This window comes from Apis laboriosa, unplaced genomic scaffold (assembly GCF_014066325.1).
Source record: "Apis laboriosa isolate Shangri-la unplaced genomic scaffold, ASM1406632v1 scaffold34_cov151, whole genome shotgun sequence".
In the NCBI taxonomy this organism is placed as follows: domain Eukaryota; kingdom Metazoa; phylum Arthropoda; class Insecta; order Hymenoptera; family Apidae; genus Apis; species Apis laboriosa.
The window spans coordinates 8,665,530-8,688,241 of NW_025222928.1; the positions used below are offsets into that span (position 1 = coordinate 8,665,530).

The 22,712-nt window shown below is 32.7% G+C and overlaps 1 protein-coding gene across 1 annotated transcript in view; it reads right to left on the reverse strand.

The window, feature by feature from the left end:
* LOC122714662 (cyclic nucleotide-gated cation channel alpha-3) overlaps positions 1–22,712 on the reverse strand; it is a 128,367-nt gene that overhangs the window by 10,984 nt on the left and 94,671 nt on the right. The window lies entirely within an intron of this gene.

Sequence of the window (22,712 nt, forward strand, 5' to 3'; positions counted from 1 at the left end):
TCTCGTCCTCTTGATATTTAAAACTCGAGGAAAAATGTATTTCTTAAGTATTCTTCTTTCAAGGCAATGATTTATCAAGGTAAAATTGATCGGTTAAAGTTTTTTAATAAATTTATTCGAATAATTTATTATTCGAAGTAATTGTAACGTTGTCGCGTCTTCGACTTCGTGACGAGCAAAATTTGAATGATTGAGATGAAAACAAAATTTAACGATTTATAGTGTCCTTGGAATTCGATTCAGAGCTCGAGCAACTTTGACAAGTGTTGATTACAACTATTTTTATTTCCTCGAGTTTAGCTTTTTTAATTCTTTTACTAGATTTGGTAGATAAAAAATCATCATAAAGGAATTTTGCATGCTCTCGTGACTCACTCTTACGATTTAACGATATTTCGCATACTTCGATATATGCTATCGTAACATCCGTTCATTCTTTGATTATAACACGCGTCACGTATACGCAGAACGCCCCTACGTTAATTAATTCTCGTGAAATTTTGTTTTGCATTTAACGAAGCATATGATCGCGAATATTAAAGAAAGAGCGATTAATTACGTTTCTCTTTAAGACGAACGAATGTGTTGAAGAAACATTATTCAAAATTTTCTTATTTATTTTTCGGTTCATTAGCGTCCATCTCTGGATATAACCTCCGGCGAAACATGCTATTGTCTTGAAGAAAAAAACGCGAAACGAGAGAGAAGATAGATACACGAGGTACGAAGAGAAAGTCGTAAAACGTCCAAGTCCGTCCAACGCAGGACAACGTGTTAATAAAAATCGTGTTTTCTCTGCTCTTACATTCGCTAGCTACTGTACCGTATCATCTACCCGATGTTGTTCTAGCTGAAACGTTTAATTTACTCGCGCCGTGCATTCCAGTATGGAAGAACGGAAATGACGGTGTTTCATAAAGATCCGAGTTCACCGTATTCATAAAAGAGTATTTTACGGCGGATGCGCGTAATTTCTATTCTTTCTCCTCTCTCTTTTCGTTAGCCGCGCACATTTATTTGGATTTACTCGAAAATACTTTGATTTCTTTTTTTTTTTCTTCCTTCATTTCCTTAGCGCTTTTAATTCTTATTGTTTCGCAACTTGTGCGGGAGAACCGAGTTATTTTTTTCATAAATAATCGCATTGCAAGTTTAATTTATACGAATACATTTCTTATTTATGTTTTAAATAAGAATCGAATCACTGATGTACAAATTTTCGATAGATATTCGTAAAAATTATTCTACGATTTCGATGATTTTTTGATATGTTGTTTATTAAAAAGTTATTTACCTAATATAACTTAGTTTAACTGAAATCTAATATAAAACTAAAAATTGAATAAATTTTTGTTTTATATCGATACTTGAATCAGAATTAAATAGAAAGTCGTTTAACCGTTAGGTAATTTAATGGTTGGATTAACCTAACCTAAATTATTTTTGTTACATTAAAAAATCATCAACACGAAAGCTAATATCTTTTTGTGAATAAGTATCAATAATTTTCAAATAAGAATTGACTTTTTATTAGAGATTTTTCAATTGTTAATTCTATTTTCGCAATTTTCTTTCAAACATAATTTACAAAATCTTCGAAAATAATGGCACATTAGTGCTAAAGTTCAGCTCAATATTCCCTGTGCTTAACTATGCTTTATGTAATTTACATGAGGCTGCGGATTTAGAATATACGAATATACTTTTCCAGAAACACAGGAACCATTTATTTATCGTGGATGATTTACACATATCATTAAATGTAACATACAATCTTGTTCCAATGTCTGTTATAAATATCGTATCACAATTTCACAAATTTTTTAACATCGCAATTCACTTCATGTGAAAGAGAAATTAGCACGAGGCTTTATTAGAAACACGAAGAAAGTCGAACAAGTTCGCTCCTCTACGCAGTTCTGCAACGTACAGTTGTCCGCAGAGGTAGGCAAGTTCGATCCACTCGGCTAAGTGGAAGGGAATTGGGCGGGCAACTGTTCTTACCAACCGAGTAAAACTTGAAAGTGATTGTGAGTCAGTTGGAGATATCGTTTAGGCGGGGGTTGGGGAATCAGAGGTTGTTTTTAACACGATTGCCTGCGCTTGGATATCAAGTGCGGATCCATTCGTGTAGACGTATTGTTGATAATTAGAAATTTCGTTAATTAAATTTAATGGTATTTTCATTTGACGTATTCGTTCTTAATCAAATATTCTATTGATATTATAGTCTTGATGGAAATATTCGTATAAAACAAAATTAAAAAATATATTTTTCGTATACCTTCGATCATTTAAATTCAAAATTAAACTTTTATTCCTATTCGCCGAAAATGCGCCAAAGTATTTGCGATCGCTTTGATCGTTCCATGTAAAATTCTCTTTCTATTCCAAATATTGATCATTGCAGTCTCGTGTTTCGTTTCACCGATTTTCCTTTCGCTTTGTTGAAAAAGAGAAATACTTCCTCAATCTTGCGATTAATTTTGAATAATTATCCGAAAAAACATATACCTGATTCACGCAATCGTACTAGTTGTAGAAAATTATATGCTATATTTATCCAACAAAAAAATTCTATTTTTAAAAATGTTGTTAGTAAGAATCTGGTTCTTCGATAAGAACGAGTCCTTGTAAGATCGTTGCCAAAATCTGTCGATATTTTTAGAAATAGGTTTATGTACATTGTCAGTGCCATCATCTTTTGCCATCCTTCTTTCGGCCTATCAGCCGGAATCTCGTTGGACGAAGGAGCCATAAGCAAGAACGAGAAAGTTTAAATTGCGCCTCGACCCGCATCTATCGTGGCTTGGTTGTCGTTTATTCGGCTGGTTGGAAGCCCATTTCCGATTGAAACTGATCCCGTCCACGCCACTCGGAACTTTCTTTCGCCTCATCCTCTATGAAATAGCTTCTTCCAACTTTGTCATCCGCTCTTACTTTAATTTCAACGAGATACTTTGATCGTGATCGTATTTTTTTTATACATATTTATCAATATATAAATACGTACAATTTATGTATATTCTATAATCAAATCTATCGTATCAAGTTTCTTAAATATTTTTTTTTTAATAGAATGCATCGAAAATTTGATAGAATGACGGAACTCGTGAGTTAGATTCGAACGTAGAGAAATTCCTTTCGAATTTATCGATCAAAAAAGAAAAAAGATACTTTTTTCTTTTTACTCAAAAATTGAATATTTTAATAAAGAATGAATTTAAAGATATTTTCATTCGTATCGTTGAATATATATACGCAAAGATACGATTCGTATCTTGTATATTTATCCATGAATTGCGTACGATCGCTGTTTCGATTCTGTTTTGTTTTTCCCCCTCTTTTCAAACCGTCCTGAACGACATAGTGAGCTCAGTGTAATGGAACAAAAACATCGGCCTGAATATTTATATAACATAGCTTATTTCTGTTTCCTTTATTAAATATATTTTTTTTTATTGTATATTCTTTATTCTAATCGAATCATTTCATAATATATTAATAGATATACAATTGTGCAATGAAATTATTGCTATTTTTTTACGATTCTACATACGGATCTCGTAAATAAAAAAATCCTCGAATATATTCATCTCGTTTTTTAAGTAAAGGTAAGAATAAGAAGAGAGATCTTAAAAAATCTATAAAATATCGACGGATTGGTGAGATGTTTCCACGTTTGAGTAAAAGTAAAGACGGAAGAGCGATTGAATATCCGGGAAGTGAGGGAAGGTTAAAGAGACAAAGGGAGAGATGCGGATTTTTACGGTTCGACGTGATCCATGGAAACAGATTTGACGTTTTTATGACGGCGGTCGATCGTTTAACGTAATTTCATAAAAGCATTGTCTGCGTTCTTCCTCTTTCATTCGATATTCAGAATCTGATTGAATATTTAATTCCGCCCGATTTCACGTTTCATATCCCCTAATATTAATCTAAATTCGTTCTAATTCTCGATTGTTGTACGAATAAAATTTATCTGATAATTCTTCTTAACAACCAAACATCGAGAATTGATGGATTTTATTTTTTTTCTCTCGCGATTTCATCGAGAAAAATTAACATAATATCATAATTTTATCTACAGACTAGCTAATTTATTTTCGTGATTAATTAGAATCGTTTAAAATGGATACTTTATACGAATAGTAATAGATTTTAGTGTTTTTTAAATTTTAATGGTGATAGTTTTATTTGAAGGGAAAATGACGAGATATGTAAAAACTAGAGGAAAATATATGATGAAAAATTTAATTGATCAAAATTGAAAAAGTTACACGCTGCACATAAAAAATTCTTTCAATCGTACTTTCGAAAAAGCGTCTGCTGCGCGAGATTTCATTTCGAGAAATAAATTCTCGTTCCTTTCGAGATATGAAAAAATGTCGAAAAATTAAGGATTGTTAAGTAAGACATCTAATTATTTAATTTAAATTAAGGATTGTAAAAAGAAATAAAGTGTTGCGATATTCGTTCAAAAATTTTAATATTCGTAATAATAATCTTTAAATTTCTCTTTTCATATTTTATTTATTCGAGAATGAGAATCGATCATTCCTTTCTTTTTTCGTTAATTATTTTATCCATTCTTATTATAAAAGAAATTAATTTTACATTAATTCATCTATTTGGATATTCATTTTTTTAAAGAATAGATTATAATGAAAAAAAATATAAAATTTCACGATTATCTTATCCTACTTAAAAAAAAAAAAACTCGTAGAAAAACTTATTTTCGAAATTATAATAGAAACACATTGATTTTTATCCAAAGTATATAACTGAAAACCGAATTGGTTAAAACAATTATTCGAATAACGAATAATAAAATTATCCAATCCAATATAATAATATATAAACTCGTTCAAATTTTATCTCGTCTAACGTCGATCTCTCCCCCCTCTCCCTTCCGTGGTAGTACCTATCGCCTAATCGAGCACGCCTCGATTCATTTTGTCGAAATACAGTTGTTCTGGCCGGGTGATTAGCTACGCCGGATAATCCGTAATGAATAGCCGGTAGCGAATTTTCGATCCGGCACGGCTACTCGGATAAGGCTGAGATAAGGGGTATAACGCGCGGATTAAGGGATGAACTGTTAAACCAGAGTGGAAGCAGGGCCGTTTGCCCGGATCTAGAATCCTAATCCTAAGTGTGTGGGGGGTGCACGCATACGTGATCGGGTATTAAGGGCGTGCACGTTTACGGTTCGTGGCGGAATTAGTGTGCCTTCTTCGATGCACCGTTGGCCATATACCACCGATGGATCGCGTCACGTGTGCCTGCCTTCTCTGTCTCTGTCTCTATCTCTGTCTCTGTCTCTGTCTCTCTCTCTGTTTGATCGATCGTCGATAATGGATTCGCCGCGTCGAAATATCAAAGGGAATCGATTCGTTCGAACGAGGCTCTCTGACTGAAGGTAATGCGAATTATTACTACTGCCAATTTTCTTGACGTTAATTATTACAATGTGTATCGAGAGTGTCGATGATATTTCGTTTTAACGTGCTTCGAATATGGAACATATGTATCTAGGTTATACAGATTGGAATATTTTGTTCTGAGATTGTAATAAAGGATGAAGGGAAGAAAGGATAATATATATAATATCAATGCATTCGATGTTTTAATTTGTACGAATTTTAAAGCAAATCTCTCTCGATTTCTAGAAGTAACGATAAATAAACGTTGGCCTTTTTATATCAAAACGGAGAATAAATTTTCATTTATCGTATAGTCCATGATATATTTAAAATATTTTTCAAAATCACTTCAATTAGACTTCAATGAAATAATTTATACAAAATTACAAAATAATATAAAATTTAACCATTCAATAAGGAATTTTAATTTATTTTTTCTATAACCTCAAAATTTGTTTATTTATCAAACACAAGTATTATATATTCAAATATTTGAAATCACATGATTTCTAATTTCAATATGTACAATAGAATTCGTCCATTCCGTTTGAAATTTAATCGAAGGATTATAGAAACACACGTAGTGGAAACGGTATTGGCGCAAATTCGAAATCGACGAAACTCGAAGGAACTCGTTTCGATTTGTGGAGGAAAGATGAATTATTAGAGGACGACCGATGATTGCGCTTATTTTTCACCGGCAACCGGCAACGTGTGTTTCGTATTCATCTCGCAAACGTCTTAACGAGAAGTCCCCCCTCTCCACCCCCTCCCCTCCCCGTGTGGAGGGTGGGCGATGGTCGGCCGTAGCCGAAAAGAAAACGCGTCATGAATAATTCAGCGATACTACATTTTTTGAAACACGCCGCGCCACCAAGTGGATCCGTGCGTGAAGTAGGGCGGAAAGCAGCTGACGTTCAAATCGGAGGAAAGGCCTCTCCCCCTCTTTTTCTCTCTCTCCCTCATTTGACGAATTAACTGTCTCTCGGGAGGTTGGCGATCAGTAGCGTGCCAAGGCTTTGAGTCGTCGAGTTTTTTCACCGATTGATATTCTTCTTACGTATACGTAAATGATTATAATATTTATTACGAAAAAAATTAATTTCTCAGATTCAAAGATCAATGAAATTTAAGGAATATATTGTTCACAATTGTTCAAAGATAATCCAGAACTTTTTGAATTTTTTGAACTTAAAAATATGGAAAAATGCACGAATTTCCAAAAATTATTCAATATTTCCAATCCGTTATATGATTTAAAAGGATTTAATTAGAATGAATCTCATAATATTAAAGAATACATTTGTTTTAACCTTTCGAAGGAATATTCTTTCTGAAATCTCGCTAATTTTTTTCTTTTCTTTTACGTTTAGCAATGTTTTATAAAGTTAAGATGAATTTTGCATAAAAATATTTGTTAGATTATATCGAAGATAGGAATATACAAATTTCTAGATCAATAATTGCCTAATAATCGGAAAATTAGCGAATATGTAGCGAATATGTAATTAATTAATTATAAAAAATTATAATTTTTATATTTTGTTACAATTAAAAAAATTGAATAATTACAATATTAAAAAACGATATAGTAATTTGAATTAATTAATCAATTCTCAAGAAACATTTTATATTATTATTTAATTAATTAATTATAAATTAGATATCCTACGTGAAAATATTTATCAAAGTTAAGAAGAAATCAATGATTGAAAGAAAACCTATAAAACCTGTATATTTCTCGTAATAAACAATCCACAAACAAGCATGTTATTTCTTCCCGCATTTTGACCGTTACGAACCACGATGCGACGTCGGCGTCTACCAAAAAAACACGCCATCCATCTCGAGCAGGTGTTGCCAATTTATCCTCTTGACGAGCATTCCGTACATTTTTTTGGATTCGTGATGTAGCAGGGGAGTTGGAAAACAATGGATTTGTCTTGTTTCTCAATTTCTACGTTCCTCGATTCTCGAAGGGGAGGGGAGAATCGTGATACGACAGAACTCGTGTTCCAAACAGAATTTCGTTCATTTACATCAGCGGGGGATCGATCCTCCTCCTCGCCTCGACCCAGTTCGCATTGTTGACCGTCTAAGAAATACTCGAGCCGAACGCGCTTGTTACACTCGATAATTCCGTGTATATATTTCCCTCGATTTTTCCACGCGAGAGAGATACTTCGAGAAATGTTACGCTCACAATTGCCGCAATATCTGCAACCACGCAGTGAATCGACATAATAGGAGCTTAACTGGACTGGAAATTAATTTTTTTCCAGATTTCAAGCTTATATGAAGATTTAATTTTTATAAAATTAGATATTCTGTTTTTTATTATGTATAATTTATTATTTCATTAAAAATGTATGTATAATATAAAAATATGACTAAATTTATAAAAGGAAAATACATAATAATCAATATATAAAAAATATATATGAATATATAAATTATATTTGTGATTTGTATTCTTAAAAAAGTAAAACCACGAAAAAAGTTGTAGCAGATAATTAGAAAGCGCTGCGAATTTAATGAACGTACGATAAACTGGAGCTTGAGAATTGGAAATGGAATATTCTAAAAAAAACAGATGTTAAGGAAAAATGGATTATTAAACGGTGATAATTTAACGAAATAACGATAAAAACGATGAAACTGAAAATTATAAAATGAAAAAAGCACTGTAAGAAGATATACTGATTATTCAAACATTGAAATAAAAAAATTGCCAATTAAAATTAAAAATATTATTATTGCTTATTTATCCAAAATATAATAAATAAACAATTATAGAAACGCATATATTCTTTAAAAAGAAGATTTAAAATTTTAACGTATAAGAAACAATTATTTTTTTATACATTTGAAAATGAATTTTATCCAATTGTTAATATACATTATTGTGCGACGCGTGGAAAAAAAAAGCGATGACTCGTTAAATCAAAACCGCTTTCCACAATCGTGTATCCGATTCGAACGAGAATTTCCATCCGCGTTCGACAACCTTTCAATCCAAAATCCGCAAAACGGTCGTTCGAACAAGCTCGAAATAATCGAGTCGAAGAGGTAACTTTGTAAAATCGCCGCTGTGAATCGTCCACAGGAACGCGGCCTCACCGCAGCGCCACGCCGTTTCGACAAGAATTCCAGCTGGCCAATGAAACGTGTGTTTCATTCGTGTAAAAAAAGCGTGGACCGATGAAGCGCGTTGGTGGGGAGCGTTGGTGATAGTCACGTGTTATAAACACATTTTAGACGAACTTAAACAAAACTAATCGAAAACAATATAAAGAGATACGAGAATAAGAAAAACAATTAATTCCTATCGTTGTTTTTCTTACCATTATTTAAAAGCGTAAAAAAAGTATTCCAAGTATAGCAGGTGCATTACGATATTTGAAAAATAAGACAAATCTTTATTTAAGCTCCGTTTCGACTGAATTATATAAATAACATTTATTTTGAGTATATGAAAAATTAATACAAAGTTATAATTATTATAATAATTCACTCTATAAAGCTGGAACAAAATTCGCAAAATTTCTTTCTATAATACTTCTCTCTTCATTCTATCAATCTCATCCTACTTCCTTTCATTGCTGAAAATCTAAAAATCGACCGATCGTATACGTAACTGACCTTACTCACTTCATGCGGCTGCACAGATAAGATTGCATTTTGAACCATTATCTCAATTACGAACTGGCTCATCATTTTGGTCCGGCGACGACAGATCGATGACGTCAGTGGATCCGGCTATTTTTAACCCCGACGCGGAGGAGGAGAAGAGGAAGGGAGGGAGGGAGGGAGGGAGGGAGGGAGGGAGGGCGACGCAAGGGATCGGTGACATCCCTGGAGGCCGCTCTCCCCTCGACTCATTCATCCTTGCTGATAACCCAGAGAAAAGGGAGGGAGGGGATCGACTATACGCATGCGCCTCGGCGCCACGCGGATTCGAACAAGGGAGAAGGGAGGAGCGCGTGATCAGTTCGCGATTCTATACGATTTATCGCGATTAACGATACTGGCGGGACCATGGAACGAAACATGTTTCACGTGTGATAAAATGATCGGGGTAATCTGGGATTTCTGGTGTTGGCTCGAGGCTAATAAATGGACCACGCGGATAGAGTGTAACAGTGTTATTTAGATAAATCGAAAATAAGTAAGATTCACGCGCTTGCAAGGTTTTAGCATTTTGAAAATGTTACACGAATTGAAGTATTTCCTTGGAAGAAATGAATCTTTTGTATGATCTTTTTCCAATCTAACAACGTTAGATACAAAGGCATAGCAAATGTGAAGAATTTTCAAAGCTCATTTTCTCAAAAATGAAAATCTTAAATTTTTTTTTTCATAAGATATATTCCAATATAGTTTATTTTTCTTCTTCTTTCAATTCTTATCTTTATTTTCTGCTATTGTTGTCCCATCGTTTCGAGGATAAAATTGGCAAGATTCGTATTATCGATGCCTTCTTTATCGATTTTCGATCGATAATGATAGTTAAAGAATGTGACGAAATCTTGCCAAATATAGGAAATACTTTAAAAGAGATAAGAATTGAATTCGAAAAAGTATCCATATACTTTTGAATCATTTAAAAAATTGTTATTTAAAATTAATTTTAAAATATTAGAAACAATTTAAATACATTTTGCTATTCGAAATATAGTTGTCTGCTATTTCGAAATATAGTTCACTGCGCTTGCACTGTGTTTGTGTAAGTTTTGATTTACATCAGGATTAAGAGATTGTTACTCTTGGGGCTATTTATTTGTTCCGTTTTGGACTGTTCGTTTGAATATTCAGAATCCTTTATGATTCTACTTATAAAATATTAATATTCGTAGGATTGCTTCGGAAGATGTATATATAAAAATATTGTTTTAGATTTGTATCGAGTTATAAACGATTTAAATTCGTATTATAAAAAACAAGACAGACAGCGATTTCAATTCCAATAAATTGCTAGACTACTTTAACTGTGAACATCGCAATTTTTATGAATACGATCAAAGAAAATGAAATTTAAGATTTGTTTTATTTCCCAAATATCATAATGTATATTTTGAATATTTTTTGCACAATACCGCAAAAAAAAAATTCGCAATTTAGAATTTAATAAATAGATTCAATTTGAATTTACCTTAATTAACGTCTAGAATTCTCAAAAATTCCACGAATATATTCAACACTCTATATCTAATACATTTGTTTAACGATTTCGTTTCATAAAAAAAAAAAAAATCTGAAAAGAACTTGGTTCATATAATTAAAATTTCTCTAATTATTTTCGATTATTTTTCATAACTGGAACAAAAGAAACCGATCGATCGTTCGATCGAAAATTGGCTCAAACTGAATTCGCGTGGTTTAAAGCGTGGTTTCAGTTACTAAGAACCAACTTTCAACGGATTAGCAGCCACCACACCTGGGGAACGTCTGTTGGGAAATCAGAAAATGAAAATGAATTCCGCGTGATGCATTCTCGAAGGATCGTTCACTTGTATTCAACTTCACTATCCAGTTGAAAATAGACGATTTTCTGAAAGAAATATTATAAACTTTTTCGAAATATTTCAAGGAAGCGAAAACTGCCTTAAACGTTCGTCGATAATCAAGGGAATTAAAAGTCGAACAATTATCTTTTATCAAAATTGTAAAAATTTCTTATAGAATTAATGAGTTACAATAAAAATTTAATTACAGAAATTACATGATTAATTAGTTTACTCGAGAAGGTGATATTTGATACATGTAGGTTTGATATATTAATGGACGTAACATTTAATTGCCGTCATGTATATTAGAATAGAAGGTAAACCGCATCACGCAGTTCCTATTAATTGATAGAAATGGAAATTGTTTGTCCCTGATGTTTACAAAATGCCATTCCCAATTGGAACAAAGATCAACGGGCAAATATTACGAGAGCACCTTACGTTATTTCCCAAAGCAAATCATCATTCGGTCGAAGAATTGATTTTACATCGAAAATTTTCGTCAAAACAAACGATCGAAAAAACACTGAAAAAACATGGCGCGTGTTATTATAAATTACTCGATTTCTTGTTGAAAAATTTATTAAAAAGATGAAAGCGTATTATTATTTTCGAAAATAAATATTTTGCAAAATATTTTGCATTATTCGTTCGTACGATTTAACGATGAACGCGAAGAAAGTTTAATCGATCGAAAAAAAACATTCTATCGGTTCTAAAATTCGCTTGGTCAGAAAGAAAAATCGCGAAGGATAGAGGATCCACTGTGCGAAACATCATTCGAAAGAAGCCATGACGGAAAATTGAACGACGCCAACGAATGGACAAACGAATATGGATCAAGATTATATGTGTATCTCTGCGGATGCGATTCAAGCGACGGATTTCGTTTCGTTTCGCTTCGTTTCGGTTCGTTCCTTGCCGATAGCCAATCGGCTTCGTGCGTCGTAGCTCGTGCGTCGTAGCTCGTGTGTATTGCATGATGATATAGTTGTTCGTGTGGATCACGGATACGGATCACACACGTGACCTATTATCTCGGAATTACATGGTTTAGGCGTGGCGCTGTAAGTCACGTATACGCTTTTGATATTTTACGATGCAACATTCGAGTATGGATCTTCATTAGTTACACAAATGGATGACGGAATAAAATTTGTTTTGAGAAAGTGTCGATAATTTTTGTCTCTTTTGACATTATTTATTTTCATATGAAAATTTATGATAAAAAGACAAAAAGATTTTCTAATATGAATTTTAAAATATTTCTTAATACTCAACATTCGATAAATATGAGAATATTTAATCGAATAAATTTCTTTGGTAAACGAAGAAAGATTCGTGAAGATTTTATTAATTTGATTAATAAATAGATAATAGATTTTTTTTTTATTAATTTGATTTCCATTAAATTATCGATGATTTGATTCTTTTCAATAATTTTTCCTAGAAATTATCGTTCGCTCGTTGTTGATTAATTGATTTATCGAGCACGTACGAATTAAAAATTCTTCGAACATTTTTCAGAACAGAACGAATTCATTACTTGAGGAAAAAAAAAACTGTTCGTGATTTGTTAATTATTTCTCTTCGAATTTGATAGTTGGAAATGCGTTGAGGGTACTTGCCCTATTCAAGGATGCTCTCTGAATCCGGGCCAAGGTTTCGTAACGAGCAAGCTGGATTCTATTGCGAGAGATTTTCATTGTCCTATCCATTTTCTTTCAAAGAGTGGAATAAAGCTATTGTTATTGCTCTCGCGATATATTATTGTTATCAGAACAGAAATCCAAAATGTTCTGTTGTATGGTCGTCGTTTCATCATTAAATAGATTGCGGATCTTTGCATTCTTGAAAAATTTGTACGTAAAAAAATCTATAAAACGATACCCAAGAAAATATTCAAATATTCGAAAATAAAAATACATCAACATCACGAATGGAACAAATTTTTGTTTCGATTCCATTTCTATATCTCGTGATCGTGAAAAATGTTAATTTATACGAACACGAGCAAACTAGTTGTTAACAATATTTATACATTTGCTTAATTAATATTTTCTTCGCGCGAAGAATATATATAACGAATTTTTTATCTTTTTTCGAATAATTTGTTATTTCATATAGCAAAAACAACAATAACGATTTTAAATTTAATAATCAACTTCGTAACCAAAGATATTATTTATATTTTACAAAAAAAGAAGAAAGAATTATTTCATTCATTTGATGCATGCGTTTGATGGTAATTTCATTACCATCACATAATATACATCATCGTATATTGATTAATCGTTTTATCGAAATCAGAAATAACGAATAAGCGCGATAATAAACTTAATTTACTTTCTCCCTCGAATAAAATTTCGTGTATTTCGAGCGAATTAATAAAGCGTCCATTTCTGTTTATCTCCGTTTATATATGAATCGTAAATCGAATCGATCGATTTCGATACCTTGTAAATTTGTGTTTTCTGGCATAATTGATATAAAACTCGATCCTTTTGATCCACTGAATATAACAACACGTGCATTTTAAAAAAATTTATCAAACAGAGAAAATAATTATATTTGTTCTAAATCGAATATTTAAAAATAATCAGGGGCAGAATTTTTTATTCGAAATTCAGGATCCCTTTTACGATGGAGATGGAGAAAAAATTTCAACGGTGAATACGCGCGCTACACAACTCTCTAGATTTTTCATTACAAGAAGAATTTTCTTCGCGGTGAATGGCTGCGATATGACGTACCCAACTACCTTTTATTCGCTTGCATCGCGTTGCATTTGTTCTTTCCTCAGTGATTCGTGATTACCGACCGAGAAATAAAGAAATTGAGGGAAGAGAAAGAAGAAGGAAAATGTACGAAACGAGACAGGGAATTCGAATTAATTCAGGGATACATGGATAATTAATCGAAAGGAATCAAATTTGTCGATGAACGAATGGAAATGAAAATTAAAAATTGAAAATATTAAAAGATTTCTTCGAATTTTAAGAATAAATCCGATCGATCGGTAAGAATGAAATTTGTCGATAAATTCAATTTCACTCTCTTTTTTCCGTATTTAAGCAAACTTATCGCGTGAAATATATTTATAATAAATATAAAATAATAAATTGATCACTTTTTAGTAATCAGATCTCAGCATACGCGTTTTCAAAACATCAGATAATTTAGTTTAGTTCAAATTTGAAATCAAAATTTGTCGATGAACGAAAATTATATATTGAAGATATTAAAGTATATAAATTCTCTTTCTTCGATTAATAAACAATTTAAGAATAAATCCGATCGATCAGCAGGAATGAAATTAAAAAAAAAGACACGTTCAGTTAAGAAAAAAATCGAGGTATCGATGCCGATCACTTTACGAAAGTTTCGTAAGTCGCGGGTCGTTCGCAATTACGAACGGCTGGCACGCTCTCAAGAATTCCTTCCTTTCCCCCTCCAACGGTTCGACGAACGGCGGCGTTCACGTTGTCCGCAATCACCGCAATTTTCCGCATTGTGCCGGTTGAACGGCGCCTGTACGTGAGGGAAATCATTGTTTGGCGACTCGTGGCTGGATGGGGGGAAGGGGAAGCAGCGGATCGAGCGGTCGTCCGTTGATCGAGCGCGATAATTCGGAAAAATAGGAAATTCTTCGCTTTGGAGAAGGGGAACGGCAATATGGAACCGCGGGCCCGCTTTGTGCCTAACCCACCCTTTTCTATGCGCTTCTATGTGTCACGAGATCGCGCTTTCTTCTTTCCTTTTTTTTTTTTTTTTTCATATTCCATCGATTCGAAAGGATTGTTCTGCTATCAGGGAAAGAGATCTTTTTTTTTCCGCTTGAATTTTATCGAACAGAGATAGAGCGTTACTGATCAGGTTGATCAGCAAAATTTGAACTTTCTTCTTCCTCTTTTTTTTTTCTGTTTTCTCGTATTCCATCGATTCGAAAGGATTGTTCTATCAGGAAAGGAGATCTTTTCTTTTTCTTTTTTCCCCGATTTTTATTTATTTATTATATTATTATTATTATTTTATTTATTATAATTTCCTCGAACAAAGTTTCGATCGGCAAAATTCGAACGGTCGAAATTAAGAAAGTCACTCGAATAATTGTAACGAAGTTATAGCGTAAATTTAATTATATTAGCTTACGTTGTTCTAGCATTTCGAATAAGGCTATTAATATTAAGGAATATGATTCGATTAAAATAAAGAATATACAATAAAAAGGAATATTTAATAAAAGAAAAATAGGAATAAATTATGTTATATAGATGTGAATCGATGTTTTTGTTTTATTGTACTGAGCTTACTGTCTCGTAGGACAAAAAGGAGAACGAACAAAACAGAATCGAAACAGCAATGGCGTCCATAGAATTCACGCATAGATAAAATTTTAATTTTTCAACCCATAATGTATCGTTGAATTTTGAATATGTACTCGAAAGTAGAATCTTGACTAATTAATCAAGGAATTGGAATTCGTCAAAATTTGATCATTATTTATAGAAATTTTTGAATAGTTTTTCTATACTGCCTTTAGAAAATTAGATAAAAAGATTCGATTAAGATTTGAAATTAATCGAGATTGAAAACTAGACTAGGATTATTATTTAGCAAGTGTCAATAATGAATGGTAAATAATGGTCAATGAATATGATGAAGAAAAAGGAAAAAAAAAAAATTAACTAAATTCCATCGAGGAATTTTTGTTACATTTTATCAAATATAATACGCATAGAGATTAAAGCAGGAAAATTTTAAGGACAGATGAAACGTATAACGACAGCTTCTGAGAGTAGAATGTGGTTGGTTGGAAACAGGGTCAATAAGACGGCGAGTTTGTGCAGTTTCAGACATCGCGACGCTATAAATTGGGAGTGCTCAGTTCAAATCGTGCCGAGTTGAGCATCCGTTTCGTTGCTGGATGCATAGCGGAACGAGTTCGTCTGAATTTGTTAAGATTTTTAACGAAAATTGAGATTGAGCCCGGTTACCGGAACTTCAACGTGAACAACGAAACGAATTCCAACGACGGAACAGTTTCGTGCTTGTCTCGTATTTAGAACGTATTTCGATCGTTAGTTTCCATAGTATACATGCTCTTCAAAGTCGAATCGAGAATTTTATACATTTTGCTGCCCTAATAAAAGACTTGATTTCGCTAATTCAAGTTGAAGAAAGAAAAAGTATTTTCATATTTTATTTCGTTATTAATAAGTGTAGTTTCGAGATATATTGGATATCCGTCGAAGTCGAATTTTATATGCTTTTTAATAGAGAAAGAAGACGATACGATTCGATTTTGAATTCAAGAATTTTTATTTCATATTTACGACGTTTCGTCGTTAATGAGTGCAATTTCGAGATATGTTCTTTGAAAATTTTATATACGCGGTACTCTAATAAAACAGGACGATGCAATTTGAACATCGATAATACGCGGGTTACCAATTCAGTTATATTTTTAATGGATTTGACGAAACGACGAATATAGGAGAGGTATATAAAATTCTGGAATGGGCGCGAAATCCAGCATGTAAACAATATTGTTTACATTTTATCTCGCACAGCAACATTGCGGTCGCTCCGTTCGAGATAAAATCGATATTCAAGAGCACGTACACTCTCGCAAAGGACGTCTTCTCCTAGTTTTATTTACTGACCGACAAGAATGCATCGACCACTGATCCACCGCTCCCCACCCTTCTTTTCAACCGTATCGCTACGATGCCACACTTTGCTCCTTTCACCTATCTTCTATCGCAGATCCTTCCTCATAAGTTCCTCAATTTCGTTACCTAAATTATATTTACAAATTTTTACCACCTCTCTATGCATAACCGTAACTTATTCCTTTCTCCTTCTCACCATTCTCTCGTTATTCTTTCTTACCTATAATAAGATAAGATAAAAACGAAGAAAATCGATCGAGACGCGAGAAGAAATCTCTATTTCTGATGATAAATCATTCTAAATGCTTATTCTGGTCATGTACTACTCGTCCAACGATAAACCATCCGTGAAACTGAACCGATCTTCTACTAAAATATAGATCGATTTACAAAAGATTCTTTCTTCGAGCAGTAATATTTTAGCATTACGTGAAAGTCCAGCTGTCACGTATCGAACGAACCGTATTTCCCGACGTTTGCACAAATTTCTTTTCTGTCATTTCTCGAATCGATACGGAATTTCTCTATTCACTCTATTCGATTCATCTGCTAGCGAGGCAAAGTATTATATCTCGATATTACAATCGTTTCTTCAAATCGATTTGGAAAATTCGATACGGTACTTAAATTTTTTCTTTTTTCCCTATCGATAATGCAGAAATCGGGTTGTTAATTCTCTCTCTATGCCACGCTTCGATGCACCTATTTAAACATTTCTTCAATGAAAGATAGTCGATGGTACGATTTTAAAATTGATGTAATAGCGATATAAAATGATTAAGAGGTTATGATATATTTTTTAAAAAAGAGAAAGAAAGAGAAAGAGAAGCGAAAATTCAGTAAGGAAAATACAATATTTTCGACTTTTTTTATTCCAACTTATTTCAAGTAGAAGAAATCTTGAGCGTAAGATTCGAATTTGAGAGAATGCATCGAACGAGAGTATTTTTTTTGAGAAGAATAAGCGTAGTTTGCCGAAACACGAACCACTTTTTCCGTCTCGAAAAATATATCGCAGCCTTCTTTCATAAACGAGAATTGTTCAAGCCAGAGTTTGAAACTTTCGACTGGAGAACGTGGAACGACAACAACCATTTGCATATACACGACGATCGTATACTTTGAACTACTTTGTTGCCACGTCTCGTCCATAGTATTTCATTTTTTTAGTACAATTATTTAATAAAACGTGTTACTTACTTATATATCTGGATCAAAAGTTGAAAATAAATTGTACAAAATATTCTTTCAAGTCGATCTCCCGATTTCAAGCAATTTTTTCCTCTGTAAAAATGTTCCTTTCGGCTTCGTTAACGAACTAGCAACGAAAAATACTGGCCAATCAAGGAACCGCAGCGGTAGTGTCGTCATCAAACTTTTAGTAAACAGCCGAAGCACATCAGTGGCAGCACATATTACCGCTGCGGCTTTCTGATTGGTCAGTATTTTTCGTTAATAACTCGAAACGAAAATTTTCGCAAAGTTAGTCGATAAATTTCCATGTGCGTGCATGTGCTATTATCTTTTGTGGTAATTTTTATATAGTATGAACAATATTATTAAGCGTCGCTTTCGTTATTTCGTGGGAATCATATGTTGCGTAATATCGTGTTATGATTTGTACGGTATTTTATTTTCGGAATAAAATACGCGGGAATGAACAATTTATGACCATATATTTATATTTCGGTTACGATCGAATCGATATATTTCATTGATGCAAACAAGACACACTTGTTTCCGACGGGAAATTATTTTAGTATTATTTTTCGAAATCGTACATTGAAATATCGTTTATTAATTAATCGTTTCCTAAAATTTTACGAATTTTAATGGAAATTTTAAACTGTCTGATACAATCCTGACATACCAATTTCACATAACGTTTTTTCCAATTATAGCTTTCCATTGTTCGAATTACGAATTATTTCAACGTGTTTCGTTCGTAAGAACAAAAGTATTAATTATATTCTTGTTTTAACATAAAAAAAAAAAAGGAAAAAATTACCAACGAATATACGAATCAAAGAAAAAAATTTTATGAATATAACGTCGAGAATTTTCTGTGATTTCGTTTTAAATCAGATAGAGATCGATTTAAAAAAAAAGAATCATCGATCGAACGATACAATTCTCGAATAATTTTACGTACATTCAAGTTAATCAAACTATGTATAGCATCATCAATGGGATAAATTAACATAATGAAGTCGAAGGGACGAGAACGCGACATTTTCATAGCATGTGTTTCACATTTTCTCCCTCTCTCTTCGTTTAACATCGACAATCTTGATTTACATCGGTTACGTGTCCATCGGTTGCGGTCACGTTTCACGATCAATTTGCGGCAATAGGGTTCGATTTTGTGCATAACGAGTAACCATCAATGATTACAGGAAATCTAAACGGCTCTACACCGAACCGCAATGTGTTATCATCGATACTTTGCGCGATGAATTTATTAATTTTCACTCGGTGAAATAAAATCCACCAAATTATCGAATATTATCACTTATTAATATCGTATCGACGTTAATTTTTCTTTATCTGACCGGATTTTCGACCGGATTTTCGAATTTTCGAATCTAAACTGCTTGATACAATATTTGCTCATGGAATATATTCCAAACTTTTCAATCGATAGAGTTAAAGAAACAAAATTTGAACGAAAAGCGAATCTCTATCATCGCGTAACGATAAAAACGCAACATCCGTGACGATTCTAATGAACCTTTTTTTTCGAAATTCGAGCAGACGATATCGACAACGATCGTTCGTAATCGGACGACGGTTCGTAAATAGGATGCGTGAAGAGGCGTAAAATCGAAACTCGTTACGAGTTCGATATCATTCTCGACGGATCGAGAACGATATTCGCACGTTGTTCATTTGGAGGGGAAGAGGAGAGTTTTCAATCGAGTTTCCCGCAAACGACACACGCGGTATTTATTCATCGTGCGCAATTTGCCATGCCTTCCCCCTCTCCCCTCGTGGTAAATCCACGCTAATGCTGTAATTAATAACGTCCCGTGTAACGATCGGTTTTTGAAAAATTAATTTGAAACGCTTTGTCCCTCTCTCGTTCAATCAAATGCATCGCGCGCAAATATTTTCAATCGACGCAGTCTTTCGAATCGTCGTTTAACCGCTCGATTGAATACTCTTTAGTGTAGAGTGCATGGTAAATTACAGTGCTCGATGAAAGATTGTACTTTTGAATTGTGAAACTGTGAATCGTTTTAGCTTTCTTTCGTCCAAGATTGAATCGAAGGATTCGATTTTTGTGAATTGCTTCGTGCTTTTTTAATAATTTAAAATTTGTTGTCATCGAGAGTCGAGCATGGATCATTGATTTCCACCATCTTCCAACTCTCGCCCATTCACGATTCACTCTTTTCGAGATATCAGCATGGAATAGAAGTGCAAGAATTAAAGATTGTTTAAAAGATAAAAATTGTGGAGATAATGAGAAGTTAAAGAATAAGAGCACTTTGAAAGGCTAATTGTCGCTAAAAATCTTGAAAGCAACGAATTTTATGAAATCACTAACATCAATGTAGCTGTTTGAAGGATTTTTTTTATTATATTATGCAGGAAATAGAGAAGTGAAAATATTTTCTTTTTTTAGAAGAATTGGAAGAATTCAATTGAAACATTTTTACATGAATCTGCAATGGATTGAAATTTCTACTTAAAATTTATTGTTGTTGTTTCTTTCTGTGTTATTAAACTTTGAAAAGTAAAAAATCGATAAAAATTTGATCAAACTAAATCAATTTTGTTTATAATCTTTAATAACCTCATTTCATTGTCCGGTCTTCGATTTATAAGTATAATATACAAAGTTTGGAATAATTTTTGAGGAATAGATTAAAAAAGATTATTTCTTAAACAATCTATCTGTTTCTTAAACAGATTCAAGAAAGATTAACGAAAACTTACATGAATATGATATAATATATCATAGATATATATATCATAAAACGTATGATTTTTTTTCATTTTAAAGAAAAGAAAAATGATATAAAGGATGCAAAAGACGTATATGATTATTTAAATGAGTAACTTTCGAGTTGGGAAATAACGCAGTAAAGAAGCGAAAAAACACGAAAATGAAGAGGGGGATGAGGGAAAGGGGATACGATGGATGCGAAAATTTTACGATTGGACGATTTGATAAAGTTAATGCCATCCTAAAGGGAGAACGGTTATTGCAACCTCTTAAAATCTTGATGATCGTTCTTACATTTTGGAACGATCATTTTACGTTCGTTCTACTTCTTTCGACTACCGTTTCGTTTCATAAAATAAAATGTGAAAATATTTTCTACGCAATATATAATATATAATAAATTTTCTTATATAATTTTTTATATAATTTCTCTTTCTATCGAAATGAAACTCTATCTGCTCACTCATTTTTTACATCGATAAATTCACCGTAACTGGAAGAAAACTCGATGAACTCGATGATAAAAAAAAACGTAAAACCAAAAAAAATACATTTTTTTCTAACACTATCGTACACNAAAAAAAGAGGAATGATTCTTCGAATCGTCGATAACCACATGTTCGATTTTTTCGTATGCGACTCGATTAATCGACGTTTTCGGCGACGATTCTCGGTCGCCGTGTTTCGATATCGCGCATCAAGTGGAACGATTCTCTCCGAAAATCTCGACGAGACTGACTCGTGTCACGATATTATCACGATATGATCCCAGAGGACAGATACCGGTGGAATATTCGGTTGTCGAATATCGATCGTTTTCATATAGTCGCGTATACGTTTTCGTGTAACTGCTTGACGCGCTTTGTAAAAATATATCATCGATGATAAAACAAAAATTAATTTTAAAAAACGATTCCTGGAGAGTGAGCGGTCTTTTTCTTGGAAAATTTCTTTATATTCTATAATAATTTAATAAATTTAATAAATTTTATATTCTATAAAATTTCGTTATATTCTATATGGTTTTGTGCAAATTTTTTTTTTTATTCTATTTTCAAATTTTAATATTTTTCTATTTCCGAAAAAGACATTCGAATCTTTCATTCGAATCTTTGCCTTGCAATAGTTGATTCTAAATAGTTTTTTTTCTCAATTATTTTAAATTTAAGCGTAATTCAAGTTGCATTTCTAGAAAAATTTCTAATTTAAGTAAAAGTCGATAAATGTGTATTTATTTTCGCTGCGTATCGTTTGCGCGATAAAGAAAAAATACTCTGCTATGAAATTCAACCACTTCGACTTATAAATATTTTTACTTTCACATTACTTTTTGGAAAATTGTAATTTAACTAGTATTCAATAAATTCAATATTCACATAAACGCTGTTTTTCAATTACGCTTATAAATTTTATTTCCTAAATTTATTTTCGAAAAATCCCAATTAATATTTGATAACATTTTTTCTCAGCTATACTTAATTTCAATATTTTTTATCCTTAATATCTGATAAATTCAACTATTCGTTTACAAATACTTTTTTTCAATTACACTTAAAAATTTGATTTTTCTATTTCAAATTTTTTGAAAAAATCCTATTTCAGGTAATATTTTTATAACATTTTTTTTCAACCACTCTTATAAAGTTTCTTATTCCATATTTTTTGAAAAATTTCTATTTTTAATATCCAATAAATTCAAATATTCACTCACAAACACAAACACAACACTTTTTTTCAATTACGTTTCAATTTATAAAGATTCCTAATATTCACTAGCCTTTCGATAACACTTTTCCTCGGTCACATTTAACCTAACGTTTCTATTCCACATTATTTAAAAAAAATTCCTACTTTATCCGATATTGGATAAAAGAAGAAACGTTTCCACTCGATCTGGACGAATTTCGAAGCGAACCGTGACGAGTATGTTAAACGAATATGTAGTTTAAAGTAATTTCGGGATGGCCGATCTTGATCGCGCGAAAATTCATCGCGACGCGAGCCACCTGCCGAGAAACTCGATTGCGCGAGTAATGAGACGCCACGAAACATTCCGTCACGCGGACAGATTCGTCGAACATTCCGAGTAATCCAATAATTCGCCAGCCGTGTGCCAGAAATTGAAATTTAACCCAATCCGCGGCACAGG